Source organism: Myotis nattereri (assembly GCF_964212035.1).
Source record: "Myotis nattereri genome assembly, chromosome: 15".
NCBI lineage: Eukaryota > Metazoa > Chordata > Mammalia > Chiroptera > Vespertilionidae > Myotis > Myotis nattereri.
The window spans coordinates 39,989,404-40,005,832 of NC_138090.1; the positions used below are offsets into that span (position 1 = coordinate 39,989,404).

Consider the following 16,429-nt stretch of genomic DNA (forward strand, 5'->3'; position numbering starts at 1 on the left):
TTTTAGTCTCTCTTTCTGCACATTCACTATTGGTGTATAGAAATGCCATAGATTTCTTGGCATTAATTTTGTATCCTGTTACATTGCCGAATTCTTTTATTAAGTCTAGTAGTTTATTGATGGAGTCTTTAGGGTTTTTTAAGTATAATATCATGTCATCTGCAAATTAGGACAGTTTTACTTCTTCTTTTCCAATTTGGATGCCTTTTATTTCTTCTTCTTGTCTAATTGCAATGGCTAATACTTCCAGTACTATGTTGAACAGGAGTGGTGAGAGTGGGCATCCCTGTCTTGTTCCTGTTCTTAGGGGAAATGGTGTTAGTTTTTGTCCATTGAGTATGATGTTGGCTATGGGTTTCTCATATCTGGCTTTTATTATGTTGAGGTATGATTCTTCTATTCCCACCTTGCTGAGAGTTTTTATCAAAAATGGGTGTTGCATTTTGTGAAAGGCGTTTTCAGCATCAATTGATATAACCCTGTGGTTTTTTTCTTTCAATTTGTTTATGTGATGTATCATTTATTGATTTGCGGATATTGTACCATCCTTGCATCCCTGGGATAAATCTGACTTGATCATGGTGTATGATCTTTCTGTTGCATCCGATTTGCTAAGATTTTGTTGAGGATTTTGGCATCTATGTTCATAAGGCATATTGGCCTGTAATTCTCTTTCATTCTGTTGTCTTTACCTGGTTTTGGTATTAGGGTGATGCTGGCTTCATAGAATGAGCTTGGAAGTGTTCCTTCCTCTTGGATTTTTTGTAGTAGTCTGAGGAGGATAGGTTTTAGTTCTTCCTTGAATGTTTGGTAAAACTCCCCTGTGAAGCCGTCTGGTCCTGGGCTTTTGTTTGCTGGAAGCTTTTTGATGACTGCTTCAATTTCTTCCATAGTTATTGGTCTATTGAGATTTTTAGATTCTTCCTGATTAAGTTTTGGAATGTTGTATTTTTCTAGGAATATGTCCATTTCCTTCAGGTTGTCTAGTTTGTTGGAGTAGAGTTGTCCATAGTATTTTTTAACAATCATTTGTATTTCTGTGGGATCTGTTGTTATTTCGCCTCTATCATTTCTGATTTTGTTGATTTGGGTCCTTTCTCTTTGCTTCTTGGTGAGCCTGGCTAGAGGTTTGTCAATCTTGTTTATCCTTTCAAAGAACCAGCTCTTGGTTTCATTGATTTTCTGTATTGTTTTTTTGGTCTCTATGTCATTTATTTCTGCTCTAATCTTTATTATCTCCTTTCTTCTGCTCACTCTGGGCTTTTCTTGTTGCTCTCTTTCTAATTCTTTGAGCTGTAGATTTAGATGATTTACTACCATTTTTTCTTGTTTGTTGAGATAGGCCTGTAGAGCTATAAACTTCCCTCTCAGGACTGCTTTCATTGCGTCCCAAAGGTTTTGGATTGTTGTGTTTTCATTGTCATTAGTTTCCAGGATGTTTTTAATTTCTTCTTTGATCTCATTGGTAACCCAATCAATATTTAATAACATGCTATTCAGCTTCCAAGTGTTTATTTTGAGTTGTTTTTATTGTAGTTTATTTCTAATATTATGGCCTTGTGGTCTGAGAAGATGCTTGGTATGATTTCAATCTTCTTGAATTTGGGGAGAATTTGTTTGTGACCCAATATGTGGTCTATTTTTGAAGATGTCCCATGAGCACTTGAGAAGAACGTATATTTTGTGGCTTTGGGGTGAAGTGTTCTGAAGATGTCAATTAAGTCCATCTGATCTAGTGAGTCATTTAGGATTGCTGTTTCTTTGCTGAGTTTTTGTCTAGCGGATTTATCCAGTGATGTCAGTGGTGTATTAAAGTCCCCTACTATGATTGTATTGTTGTCGATCTCTCCCCTGATATCTTCCAGAAGTTTTCTTATGTATGTGGGTGCTCCTGCATTGGGTGCATATATGTTTATCAGGGTTATATCCTCTTGTTGTATTGATCCCTTTAGTATTATGAAGTGGCCTTTCTTATCTCTTGTTATGGCCTTCACTTTGAGGTCTATTTTGTCTGATACAAGTATTGCTACCCAGCTTTTTTTTTGTTTCCATTTGCCTGAATGATATTTTTCCATCCCTTCACTTTCAGTCTGTGTGAGTCCCTTCTAATAAGGTGGGTCTCTTGTAGACAGCAAATATATGGGTCATGTTATTTTTATCCATTCAGCCACTTGATGTCTTTTGATTGGACCATTTAGTCCATTTACGTTTAAAGTTATTATTGAAAGGTACTTGTTTGTAGCCATTTCTATTTTTTTGTGTGGCTGCTTTCTTTCTGGGCTTTTTAGTTCTTCTTTTTACACCAGTCCCTTTAGCATTTCTTGCATTGTTGGCTTGGTGGTGATAAACTCCCTTAGCCTTTTTTTGTCTGTGAAGCTTCTTATTTCCCCTTCAATTTTGAATGATAGCCTTGCTGGATAGAGTATTCTTGGATTCAGCCCTTTGCTTTGTATCACTTTGTAAATTTCTGTCCATTCTTTTCTGGCCTGATGTGTTTCTGTTGAGAAATCATTTGATAATCTGATGGGGGATCCTTTGTAGGTAACTCTCTGTTTCTCTCTTGCAGCCTTTAAGATTCTGTCTTTGTCTTGGACATTTGCCATCATTATTATGACGTGTCTTGGTGTGGGTCTTTGGGGTTTATCTTGCCTGGGACTCTCTGTACTTGTGTAACTTTTTTCTTCCCCATATCTGGGAAGTTTTCTGACATTATTTCTTCAAATAGATTTTCTAATCCTTGCTGCTCTTCTTGTCTTTCTTGCAGCCCTATTATGCGTATGTTACTTCGTTTCATGTTGTCCCGAAGCTCCCTTAGGCTCTCCTCCTGCTTTTTAATTTTTTTCTCCAGTTGCTGTTCAGATTGAGCTTGTTTCTCTGCCTTATCTTCTAATTCACTAATTCGGTCCTCTGCTTCTTCTAGTCTGCTGTTGAAACTTTCCATGGTGTTTTTGATTGTAGCTATATCACTTTTCATTTCTTCCTGATTCTTGCATAGGTTGTTGATTTTCTCATACATCCAGTGAATGAATTGTACAACCATTATTCTGAATTCTTTTTCTGTCATGTTGCATGCTTCAACTTCATTAATGTCCTTTCTTGGTGACTCCTCATTGTCTTTCCTCTGGGTGTTGTTTCGTCTCTTCATTCTGATTATCTCCCGATGGTTCAAACGTCGAGTTGCGTGGGCCTGGGCTGTGTGCAGTAGGAGCCTCCCACCACCCTAGTGTCACTGAAGAGCTCTGACACTAAGATGTGTGGTTGTTGTGGGTTGGTGGGAACCAGGCTCGCTCAGAGTCAGTGTTGTCAGCGCTCAATGTGGCCTCGTGGGCGCCCTTAGAATCAGGGACCCTGCCTGCACCGTGCTGAAACAGAGACCCCCCTGAAGCGTGTTGAAAACCAGAGCCCCCTAGCATGCGCCAGGAGTCAGAGTTCCCCAGAATCCAGTATCAGAGTCTCTGTTGCTTCGCGCAACCTTGCCTTGAGAATCAGGGTCCCTGTGTGCCCTTGCACCAGGAATCGGAGTCACTGGCTCTTAGTATGAATGCACAGGAAATCAGGATCTCAGACGCAGGTGAAAAGAAACACAGTCAAGTCACTGGTGCTTGGTGCTGCCTCCTGCCCAGAGAATCGGGGTCCCTGGGCCTGTGATACGCGGGACAAATTCCCGGTGTTCGCGCGATTGCTCCCAGCCCAGGGCTCAGAAGCCGGCAGTGCGCCTAGGCTCAGTACCTGGGATTCACGCGTTTGCTCCCAGCCCAGGGCTCAGAAGCTGGCAGTGCGAGTAGGATCAGTTCCAAGGTGCTCTCGCACTTCCAGGCTAAAGTTCCTGGAGCGCTGAGGCCCCAGCAAGGGGTGGGTCTATCAGTTAGTTACTCTGGCGCTGCCCACACGCCTGCGGGAAGGGGGGATGGGCTCTGTTACTCACGGATCTGCTGCGGGGATTTCTGAACTTTTGGTGTCCGCAGGTCTGTAGCTGTGGTCACAGGTCTCTGTCCCCAGTGGCTGCAGGGTCCTGGTATGTGTCTGAGATCAGATTGGGTGGTGCTGAGGCCAGGATCCTAGTCTCAAGCAGCTCTGTTTCCCAAGATGGCGTGGTTGCCGTGCCTATGCTGGTCGCCCAGGAGTTGTCCCTGCAGGGAGCGGGACTCCGCCGCCTAAGACTGCCCGGTTTAGCAGCCCCTTAGAAGACCTGCAGAATCTAACTGTCCCTAGCTCATACACACACACCACACGTGTCCACACACTCCTCTATCACTTCCTTGCGCTCTCACACTCTCTCCCTCCCTACCTTCCTGCTGGTCGCCATTTTGGAAGTCCTCCTATTCACTTGATTTTTAGATTCACTTGTTGATAGATATGTATTTGTTGTTCATAATTTATATTTTTACCTTTTTCTTCTTCCTCTTCTTAAAGAATACCTTTCAGCATTTCATATAATACTGGTTTGGTGGCGATGAACTCCTTTAGCTTTTTCTTATCTGTGAAGCTCTTTATCTGACCTTCAATTCTGACTGATAGCTTTGCTGGATAAAGTAATCTTGGTTGTAGGTTCTTGCTCTTCATCACTTTGAATATTTCTTGCCACTTCCTTCTGGCCTGCATAGTTTCTGTTGAGAAATCAGCTGATAGTCGTATGGGTATTCCCTTGTAGGTGACTGACTGTTTTTCTCTTGCTGCTTTTAAGATTCTCTCTTTGTCTTTTGCCCTTGGCATTTTAATTATGATGTGTCTTGGTGTGGTCCTCTTTGGATTCCTTTTGTTTGGGGTTCTCTGTGCATCCTGGACTTGTAAGTCTATTTCTTTCACCAGGTAGGGGAAGTTTTCTGTCATTATTTCTTCAAATAGGTTTTCAATGTCTTGCTCTCTCTCTTCTTCTGGCACCCCTATAATTCAGATGTTGGTGCGCTTGAAGTTGTCCCAGAGGCTCCTTACACTATCTTCATATTTTTGGATTCTTTTTTCTTTTTGCTTTTCTTGTTGGGTATTTTTTGCTTCTTCGCATTTCAAATCTTTGGCTTGATTCTTGCGATCCTCTAGTCTGCTGTTGGATCTCTGTATATTATTCTTTATTTCAATCAGTGTATGCTTAATTTCTAGTTGGTCTTTTTTCATATCCTTCAGGGTCTCACTAAATTTATCGGCGGTTTCTAGAAAATTCTTGAAAAACCTTATAACCGTGGTTTTGAACTCTATATCCACTCGTTTGCTTTCCTCCATTTCTGTCATTTGTGACTTGTTTCTTTGTTCTGCATTTTTTATGCTTCCCTGTGTTGGTAGAGTGGCTTTGTGTGCTAGGTGCCCTATAGGACCCAGTGGCTCAGCCTCCCCAATTGCCTGAGGTGGACACTCTTGGTGCACCCCTTTGTGGGCTTTGTGCATAGTCTTGTTGTAGTTAAGCCTTGATTGTTGTAGGTATCCCTGAGAGGAATTGACCTCCAGGCCAATTGTCTGTGAGAATCAGCTGTGTCTACGGTGGGAGAACTTCTGTGCTGAAGGCACCCTTATGGGACAAGATTTGCTTCAGTGGGGCTTTTGTGCTCACTGAGTCTGCCCCCTGAGTGTGTCCCTTATGAATCTGAGGAGTTGTAATCTGGATGTTCCCACTCTGACCACTGGATACAACGGGCTCTTGGATCTCCATGGAGGTGCTAATTTAGCCTTTGCCTGAGGCTACCCAGCAGGACCTATGGAGGGCTCTGCAGGTTCCTCTTCCTTGTTTGGGTTTTGGAGGTGCCCAGATGAGGCCTAGCTGTGAAGCAATGCAAGCTGCTGTGGGGCCTTGGGCCTTCTCTTGGAAGTTCTGGGTCTGTCTGGCCCAGCTGCAGTTTGTTAGGTAATTTTCAGCTTGCAAAGGGCCAGGGCATTCATATGCAAAGTCCTCTGCACAGCTTGGGTGGGGCGGGGTCTCAGGGAATCAACAGGGTGGAGCAAGCAGCTATGGCTGCTCCTCAGTCCTGCCCTAAGAGGCCCTGCTTCTCAGTGTCCCTGTAATCGCTACAAGCACCTCTGAGAGAAAGCTGCCCTCGAGTTCTGAGTTCTGCCCACTTCCAGACAGTCCAGTTTCTCCCGTATGAGTCTGGATCCCCAGAGACTTCCCAGAACTGTAGTTCAGAGCAGTCGGGAGCTTGTGACTTGCTCCCAATTGAAAAAGACAGCCATGTTCAGTTGCCAGCCCTTGCCGCGTGCACGTCCGTACCTCTGCACTTTACTTCCGCACCTCACCTCCTCTGAGTCTCAGTGTGCTTTTCTCTTTCCTTCTATTTGTAGAATTTCCACTCAGCCAGCCTTCCTGTAGTTCTGGATGATGTCTGTTTTGTCTTTTAGTTGTATTTTTGAAGTTGTTGTGGGAGCAATTCCTGGTGTTTACCTATGCCGCCATCTTGGTTCTCTCTTTAGCCTTTTTATACACTAGGTAGTCTGCTAAGCCTACCAATCTCTAGTGATGGACAATGTCAAATGCTATTTCTGACTAATTAGATCCAGCAAGGACTCAAAGCCTCCAGAGACCATCCTCTGCCTGCAGACTGATTGGATTCAGTCTTTTTTTTTTAATATATATTTTTTTATTTTTTTAAGATATATATTTTTATTGATTTCAGAGAGAAAGTGAGAGAGAGAAACATCCATGATGAGATAGAATCAATTGGTTGCCTCCTGCATGGCCCCTACTGGGGGGATCTAGCCCACAAACCAGGCATGTGCCCTTGGCCAGAATCGAACCTGGGACCCTTTAGTCTGCAGGCTGATGCTCTATCCACTGAGCCAAGCCAGCTAGGTGGATTCAGTCTTGAGTAGCCTCCGGCAATCATCCACAGTTGGGGTGAGAGGTTTTCCAACAGGGTGGGGCAATTCCTTTTGCCTGGAGGATAATTGTTATTCTCAGTCTCTTAATGGGCTTCAGAAACTCCACAGCGTGGGGTAAGGGGTTTTCCAATATGCTGGGTCAACTGTCTTTCTCCCAGTCAAAAACCGCCTATATAGCAAAGGTCTGCCTGAGAAAGATGACCTCCTCAGTGTGAGAGAATGACTCTGCACAGGAAACCAGAGTGTCTGCCTTCCAAGCTCTAATCCCAGAGCCCCCAACTCTGGCTTCTGCTCATACAGCTCCAGTCCACTCTGCCCTCCCTCTGCCAAAACCCAAGGTGAGTGGCTGCACACTAAATTTTGTGCATTGGTCATTTAAGAGGGTGCCTGCATTTCCAGTCATCTCATCCCTGGTAGACAGCCACTGTGCTGCTTTTCACAGCCATATGTTATGTGGGCACCTTTTTCAGTTTGGTGCTCTCGGCTGGGGGTGTAGTTTTGGGATCAGACTACCAAATTCTCAATAGTAACCTCCTACAGCTGAGATATCTATGTTCCAGAACTTCAGTTGCTGTCTGTGGGAGCCCGGCCAGCCCTTTCACGCCTTTACCCTTCCTACCAGTCTCTATGTTGTCTTCACTTTCTGTCCTTGGTTATCAAGGTTCTCTTCAGCTAGTCTTCAGTTGATTATTCAGGATGTTTTTTAAAAAATATTTTTATTGATTAAGAGAAGAAAGCAGAGGGAGAGAGAGATAGAAGTATCAATGATGAGAGAGAATCATTGATGGGCTACCTCCTGCATGCTCCACACTGTGGATTGAGCCTGTAGCCCAACCATGTGCCCTGACCAGGAATTGAACTGTGACTTCCTGGTTCATAGGTCAATGCTCAACCACTGAGCTATGCTGGCTGGGAAGGATGGTATTTTTGTATTTTAGTTGTAATTTCAGTTTGTTCCTGGGAGTGTGCCTGTGCAGCATCCACTTACTCCACCATCATTTTTAATCTCTTTCATGAGTTTATTTTATTAGATTTCTTGTTCATTTACTTTGATTTTTAGGTGCAATTGTTAATAGATATGTGTTTATTGCCTTCTTCTTCTTCTTCTTCTTCTTCTTCTTCTTCTTCTTCTTCTTCTTCTTCTTCTTCCCCTCCTCCTCCTCCTCCTCCTCCTCCTCCTCCTCCTCCTCCTCCTCCTTCTCCTTAAAGACTACCCTTCAACATTTCATGTAATACTGGTTTGGTGGTGATGAACTCCTTTAGCTTTTTCTTGTCTATGGAACTCTTTACCTTCAATTCTAAATGAGAGCTTTGCTGGGTAATCTTGGCTGTAGGACTTGCTATTTGTCACTTTGAATATTTTTTGCCATTCCCTCTGGTCTGCACATTTTCTGTTGAGAAATCAGCTCAGAGTCCTATGGGTGCTCCCTTGTAGGTAACTAACTGCTTTTCTTTTTTCTTTTTTTTTTTTTTTTGGTTAATCCTCATCAGAGGATATTTTTCCATTGATTTTTTAGGGAGAGTGGAAGCGAGAAGGGAAAGACAGAGAGAAACATTGATGTGAGAGGAACCCATCTATTGGTTGCCTCCTGAACGCACCCAACCAGGGGGACAAACTCTACCTCCATCTCCAATAATGGCACATGACTCAAGACTGGCCAATTAGAGCACTACATTCCCTTGGGCTTCAGGGATTGGTTCAGGGATGGACATATGACCTAATCCAGGCAAATGGGAACCTTCTATAGGAGGCAAAATAACATGAGGTCTGGAATATCTTTCTTTTTTTAAATTGTTGACATTATTATAGATATCCCCTATTTCCCCCACTTTGCCTTCTTCCACCCAGACAATAAGGTGGTGTAGCCAACCACATTATTGTCTGCATTCATGGGCGATGTATATATGTTCTTTGGCTATTCTTTTCATCTTCTTTTATCCTGGTGTTTTGGGATTCTTAGGATATATTCCCAGAAGTGGGATTGCTGGGTTAAAAGACATTTCCATTTTTAATTTTTTGAGGAAACTTCATACAGTGACTGCACCAGTCTGCATTCCCACCAATAGTTTCCTTTTCTCCATTAGGGTTTCCTTTTCTCCACATCCTCACCAACACTTGTTGTTTGTTGATTTATTGACAGTAGCCATTCTGGCATATATCTCATTGTGGTTGTAATTTGCTTGTCTCTGGTGATTAGTGATGTTGAGCATTTTTTTTTCATATGTCTATTGGCCGTCTGTATATCCACTTTGGAGAAGTGTCTTTTGCCCATTTTTCTTTCTTTCCTTTTTTAAAAAAATATATTTTTATTTATTCAGAGAAGAAGAGAAAGGGAGAGAGTGATAGAAACATCAGTGATGAGAGAGAATCACTAATAGTCTGTCTCCTGCATGCCCCACACTGGGGATGGAGCCTACAACCTGGGCATGTGCCCCGACTGGGAATCGAACCATGACCTCCTGGTTCATAGGTTGATGCTCAACCACTGAGCCACGCCTACCAGGCCCTTTGCCCATTTTTCAATTGGACTGTTTGTCTTCCTGATTTTTAGTTGTGTGAGTTCTTTATCACATTTTGGAAATTAAGCCCTTATCAGATGCATCATTAGCAAATACGTCCTCCCACACAGTGGGTTTCCTTTTCATTTTGTTGGCAGGTTCTTTTTTTTTAAATCCTCACCTGAGGACATTTTTCCATTGAATTTTAGGGAGAGTGGAAGAGAGAGGGAAACAGAGAGAAACATCGATGTGAGAGAAACACACCGGAATCGAACCTGGGACCCACTGAGTCAAACCGACTAGGGCTGTTGGTGGATTCCTTTGCTGTGCAGAAGCTTTTTGGTTTAATGTACTCCCATATGTTTTTTTTCCTTTGTTTCCCTTTCCCTAGGAGATATATCGTCAAAAATACTGCTACAAGACATAGCACAGGGTGCGGAATCTAGGAGGGAAGGTGGCAGAGAGTGGGTGGGTGGGAGGTAACCTACCAAAGAACGTGTGTACATATATGCATAACCCATGGGCCCAGACAACAGGGTGGTGAAGGCCTGGGGTGGGGGCTGGGGGCGGCTGGAGGAGGTCAATGGGGGAGAAGGGGACATATGTAATACTTTCAACAATAAAGAATTATTTAAAAAATATATTGCTACAGAGATGTCTGAGATTTTACTGCTTTATGTCTTCTAGGATTTTTATGGTTTTGTGACTTACATTTAAGTCTTTTATACATTTTAAGTTTATTCTTGTGTATGGTGTAAGTTGGTAGTCTGGTTTCATTTCCTTGCATATACCTGTCCAATTTTACCATCACTATTTGTTGAATAGACTGCCTTGACTCCATTGTATGCTCTTGCCTCCTTTGTCAAATATTAATTGAGCATATTGGGTTGGGGGTCTCTGTTCTGTTCCATTTGTCTCTATGCCTGTTCTTGTGCTGCTTGGCTTTGCATCCCAGCTCTGTTATTTATTGGCTGTTGCAAATACCCTAGCCTCTCTGTGCCTCAGTTTCCTTGTCGGTAAAGCAGAAACTACGTATGATAGCTTTTACCTCATTGGATTTCATATTTTTAACAAATGTTTACTGAGTACCTACTATGTGCTTGATTCTAGGCCTTAAGGATGAAACAGTAGTGAGCAAAACAGATGCAAACCCCTGCCTTAGTGGCACTGACATTCTCATGGGGCAGACAGACAATGACCAACACATAGGCCAATGAAGGCATTTTAGAAGGAGATAAGTGGTGAGAAGAAAAGTAAAGCAGGAAAGGGGCATGGGGAGTGCTGGAAGGTTTTTCAACTCTAAATTGAGTGGTCAGGGAAGACCTCAGTAGGAAGGTGATGTGCCAACACTTGAAAGAAGGGATCAAACCATGTGGGTAGAAAGTATTCCAGGCAGAGAGAGCAGCATGTGCAAAGGCCCTGTGATGGGAATGTGTCTGAAAAATGGCAAGGAGACACGAGTGGGCATTGTAACCCATGGAAAGTATTAGAATGTTGTCTGACAAACAGTAAGCTTGATAGAAACGCTTATGGAGTTGTTGTCATCATTATTGTTATTAAAATTTTTTTTTCTCCTCTCTCCCCATCTTAGGAACCTCAGCCGGATGACGAGAAGGGCTGAAATGTTGCCCTCAGGGTCAGGTCCTTTTTTGATGGTGGCTGGGGCTGGGGTGGGGTCAGGTGGGGAGAAGGAGAAAATACAGAATCTCTCTCCCCGTCTCCCAGTGTTCTGTTCTTACTGTGTCTTCGGTCACTGCACTCCATCCTGAGGTCTGTGGAAGTTACCTGCTGCAATTTTCACAGCATCTCCAACGGTCAGCCCAGTGGGGGAGGGAAGGGCAGGGTGAGTATAAGGCCAGGCCTGTTGCTCCCCAGGTTTGCTGCAGAAACCCAGGAAACCAAGAACCCCTTTCCCTCACTGTCCTTCCAGACACCCCTGCCCTTTGTGGGTTCATGAACTCCTACCCATAGTTCACAGCCCAACCCTCTTGTATTCTTTCCCAGAAAGCTTCCTGAGCCTAGTTAGTGACCTTCCCCTTCCCTGATGTCCTATGAGCTTGGACCTCATTCTCTATCCCTTGGCTGCGACAGGCAGCTCTGCCCTGACCACTGTGCTCCCTGTGGGCAGGAACATCTTCACCCTCAGCCCTTATCCCAGTGCTCAGAACAGGGTCTGGCTAAGTGCATTTGCTAAATAAATGTTGGATAGAATTTGCAACAGAAATCTGAGGTATGCAGAGGGCACTCTATGGGCTAGGGCCTGGTGTCAGGAAACTGTATGTGGGGACAGGGGACAGTAGAGGGTAAGTACAGGAAGCTCCAAAGGACCAGGCCTACCCGGGGCGTCTGCTTGGTAGCTTCCTCAGTCTGGGCAAATCTTCATCTCCATACAGGGCACACCCCTGCAAGGCAGCCATGGGGACGCCCCAGGAGCTTCTAGGTATTGTAATGTACCCCGCGAATCACAAAAGGATGCCTCAAGAAGTTGAATTAAGGAGCCACATTTATTTCAAAGCCGGAAGCTAGGAGGGGGCAAATGCTCTCCAAATCTTGTAGCGCCTGAGTGAGAGCAGTAGCCAGCTTATAAAGGCAAAACCCACAACCTGCTAGACATTGGAATGTGGAATTATCTTGCGAAAGCAGTTTTACAGAAGCAAAATTGAGCAAAGTTAATAATCTCTAAGGCAGTGGTTCTCAACCTTCCTAATGCCGCGGCCCTTTAATACAGTTCCTCATGTTGTGGTGACCCCCAATTTCATTGTTACAAATTGAACATAATTAAAGCATGGTGATTAATCACAAAAACAATATGTAATTATATATGTGTTTTCTGATGATCTTAGGTGACCCCTGTGAAAGGGTCGTTCGACCCCCAAAGGGGTCGTGACCCCCAGGTTGAGAACCGCTGCTCTAAAGGTTATCTATAGTTTCAGTTCGCAGAGCCACTGAGTCATCGGAAAGTATTCCCGGAGCCACTGAGTTAAGGAAAGCAATTTTGTGGTTCTGGTCCTCAGACACAGGAGAATAGCCTGTGTGATGTGGGCTGGCAACATAATGGGGTGATTTATGTGAGTTTCCAGGTCTCAATCTGGAAACTGAGGTACCTACCCTATTGTTTGAGCAAGCATCCCCCTATGTTTAAACACCCCCCTGAGTTTCTCTGAGCAGGTGTAGTCCACTACTTCTGAGAGCTGGACAGGACAGTCAGAATGGCTGTCCCAGGCTGACTTTCACTCACAGTGCATGGGGTTCCTGAGTTCCCACGTCCCCACCACCAGCTTCCTGCATTTTGCCAGTGTACTAGTTGTGAAGGTCATCTCCTTGTTTTCATTTGCATTTCTTTGATTACTCATCTCATATATATTTTAAAAAATACTTTTTATTGATTTCAGAGAGGAAGGAAGAGGGAGAAAGAGATAGAAACATCAATGATGAAAGAGTTGCTTTGAGTTCTTAGATTTCTTTTTTATTCACACAGAATGTCCACTTCAGATCCCCCATAAGGCTTCATCAATCCTGCCAGAACCCTGGTTTCCCAAGAACCTTGGCTAGTGTAAGATCTATAGGACATAGTAGGATAGCAGGGTGAGGACATCTTTAAACAGTTAGTTGAGAAAATGTGGACAAGTTAGTAACTGGTGTTGGGGTAACCAGGTAGCCATAAAAAAAGAAATTTTAAATCTTTATCTCATACTATACATTAGGATAAATTTCAGATGGTTCAAATATAAACAAAGAAACCATACAAACACACTGAGAAAACTTTGAGATTAGAAATCTTACAGGTTTAAAAGAAAATAGGAAACAAAAGCAAAAGCAAAAATCTCCATGTCAAAGGGCTTTCAGAAAAACCAAGGACAAATGACAATTTGGGAAAAAATATTCATAACTCACAGCACAAGCTAATTATCATCTCATATCACTATATACCAGGTCAGGACACTTACAAGCATCAACCAATGAATGCATAAATAAGTGGAACCATAATCATCGATGATTCTCTATCAAAAAAAGATATGAACTTATAGTTCATGGAAATGGGAATATATATGACTTTTATATGAAACAATATTTAACTTCACTCAAGGGAAAAGCAAATTAAAACTGATCTACAATATTTCAACTAGATAGATTGGCAGAACCCAGACATTTAACGGCTTACTATGTTGGCTAGGCTGTGAGAAAATGTTCATGTCCTTCAGTTGCTGGTTGCTGGGGTCCAACCCCAGCAGGTCCAGGGGTCCCCAAAGGTGTGGACGGAGTCGGCGAAGAAGGAATGACACGGAGACAGCGTTTAGTTGATCAGCAGCCTAGCCAGGATCTCTAGCCAGGATCTCCAGCCAAGTTCTGGTCTGGATCTCCAGCGAAGTTCTGGTTAGGATCTCCAGCCAGGTTCTGTGTCCATGTTCTCTTGCTAGGTTCTCCAGGTTCTCCAGCCAGGTTCTGTAGCCATGTTCCCTCGCTAGGTTCTCCAGCCAGGTTCTGTCCAGGCTCTCCAGCCAGGTTCAGTCACCAGGTTCTAGTCAGGTTCTCTTGCCATATTCTATCCAGGTTCTATAGCCAGATTCTTTCTCTAGGTTCTTCAGCCAGGTTCTCTTGCTAGGTTCTGTCTCTAGGTTCTGTGGCCAGTTTCTGTCCAGGATCTTTTGCCATGTTCTCTCCAGCGAAGTTCTTCTGTCTGTCTCTAGGTTCTGTGTGGGTTCTGTGTCTAGGTTCTGTGTCCTGTTGTCTTGTTACATCTGTATTTATACCAGTTGATTCCAATCCTATCAATCTCTATTCCAAAGGTTAGGGCGTTTCTTATCTCCGTTCCAGGGAGTAAAGATTATGTAGCTTAAGCATGATTGTTCGTAGTTAGTGATTAATTACCCGCCTGGCAGTTAAGGGGTTTTATTCCCTCCCTAACTTCAGGGGAAAATCCCTACCTGGGGAAACAACCTTTCTCAGAGAGGTGACCTTGGTTGAAACACATAGTGCCAAGAAGGTGAGCAAACATATTAAGAACAGTATGCCATATATGCCAGGTCCCTTGAAACAGCAAGGATGGACCGGCTCCTGGCAGCTGGTGGGAGTGCAAAATTGGACATGTATGGAGGACAACATAACAATTCCTATAAGTAACTTTCAAATTTCAAATAAGTACCTTTGGCCCAGAATTCTTGCTTCTTGAAATTCATCCTACAGTTATTCTATACTGCAAGCCTAGTGCATGAATTTGTGCACCTCGAAAGGAACTTGGTCATGAGGCTACGGTAGGCACAGGGGCAGTCTCGGCCCATACCCTGTGACTCTGCCCAGGCCCTCCTTCCGTGATCCCTGGTCCCCTGTCTGCTGGCAGCCGTGCCCTGGCTGCTGCCACTCCCATGCGTTGATGGTGCCAACCCCGGCTCTGCTTGCACCTGTTGATGGCATGGAGCGATTGGGGCCAGCGCCAGCAGTGGGTGCAAATGGCAGCTGCTGCCCTGATCACCCCTCAGGAGCAGGGGGAGGTGGAGAAGCCCTCAGGGGTGATCAGGGCCAGCAGCTGCTGCTCGCACCCACTGATGGCGCTGAGTGATTGGGTCCGGCGCTAGTCACCAGCAGCAGGTATGAGTGGCAGTGCTGGCATTGCAGCATGCAGGAGCAAAGAATTTTCAGTAACCACCAGAGGCTCGCCCTGATGACAGCGACCGGTGCCCTGCCTTGGTCTTGTGCCTCTGCTTACCTGCCCCACCATACCTCCGCGGCCAATGCCTCCATGTTCTGCACACACCACCTGGTGGTCAGCACACATCATAGTGACCAATTGTTTGGTTGTTCGGTTTCCTGGTTGTTCTGCTGTTCGGTCTATTTGCATATTAGCCATTTATTATATAAGCATAGTACCTCTTTTCAATTTCCTAATGTATACACAGCAAATCTAGGGTGGCTTTTCATTTCTTTATAAAGGTTGGCATATTATGTATGCCTTTTCAGTAAGAACATATCTTGAAGATCCTTCTAAACCACTACATTTCCTCATTCTTTTTAAGAGATGTATTTTATTCCATTTAGTGGTTATGTTATAATTTATTTAACCAGGAACACTTTGATGAGCATTTACATTATTTCCCATGTATTCCTAATTTTTTTATTATTATATTAACATCAGGTGTATACCCCAGTGAAAATAGAATAGGATTTTTTGGGATGATCACTTAGTAAGTTTAGAACAGCCGTGGGCAAACTACGGCCCGTGGGCCGGATCCGGCCCGTTTGAAATGAATAAAACTAAAAAAAAAAAAAAAAAGACCGTACCCTTTTATGTAATGATGTTTACTTTGAATTTATATTAGTTCACACAAACACTCCATCCATGCTTTTGTTCTGGCCCTCCGGTCCAGTTTAAGAACCCACTGTGGCCCTCAAGTCAAAAAGTTTGCCCACCCCTGGTTTAGAACTTACTAAGTGATCATCCCAAAAAATCTCATACCCATCAGGCACCATACATAGTTACTAGAATATTATTGACTATGTTCCCTATGCCCCCATTGCCGGGTCTGACCAGCAGACCCTGAACAACAGATGAATGATTACTCTGACACACGTTTCTGTGAAAGAGAGGCTAAGGGGCTAGTTGGCATAAAGAGCCAAAAAAGTCCTGTTCACCTGCCTCCTTAGGCTTTTATTCTAACAACAGCTTGAACTAAAATTAACCTCTAGATACAATCAGCAGGATAAGCATCCTTGAGAAAACACCTGCACCTGTGGGGACAGAAGGGAAATTCTACTCATTGCAAAGAAATCCTCACTTAAGCTTCAGTGAGCCAAAAGTACATAAAACCCACGAACCTTCAGCTGGTCTTCCTTAGCCAGTCCAACCTCTATAAGGAATTTGCATATGTTCTTGCTCTGGTCACCCTGCAGCTTAATTACTTCTCTGTATTTTAGATGCTCAATTACAGCCCATTTCAGGCCTTCTTGCCTTCATGAGTTTCTTTTTATCATAATTATCAATGACCCCTTGGACAGTAGTAAGGATCTTCCTGCCATTTCTCTGTTGAATTCTTCTGTGGATATAACCCTCAGTGCCAGCAGGAAGCAGACCACCACCCTTACTTGCATCAGCAAAGAGGTCAAAAGAGTGGAGGTTCTGGATAGCAGACAT

At 43.8% G+C, this 16,429-nt stretch overlaps 1 protein-coding gene and 1 pseudogene across 2 annotated transcripts in view; one reads left to right on the forward strand and one right to left on the reverse strand.

Annotated features, from left to right (window-relative positions):
* Positions 1-15,539, forward strand: part of SELENOV (selenoprotein V) — a 34,317-nt gene extending 18,778 nt beyond the window's left edge. Inside the window, 1 exon segment of the mRNA XM_081106731.1 lies at positions 10,895-15,539. The gene's annotated coding sequence lies outside the window, so the exon portion shown is untranslated.
* A 541-nt stretch (positions 15,540-16,080) lies between these two features.
* LOC308530590 (eukaryotic translation initiation factor 1-like) lies at positions 16,081-16,429 on the reverse strand (annotated as a pseudogene). Its single transcript has one exon. The product of its transcript is annotated as a eukaryotic translation initiation factor 1-like (transcript).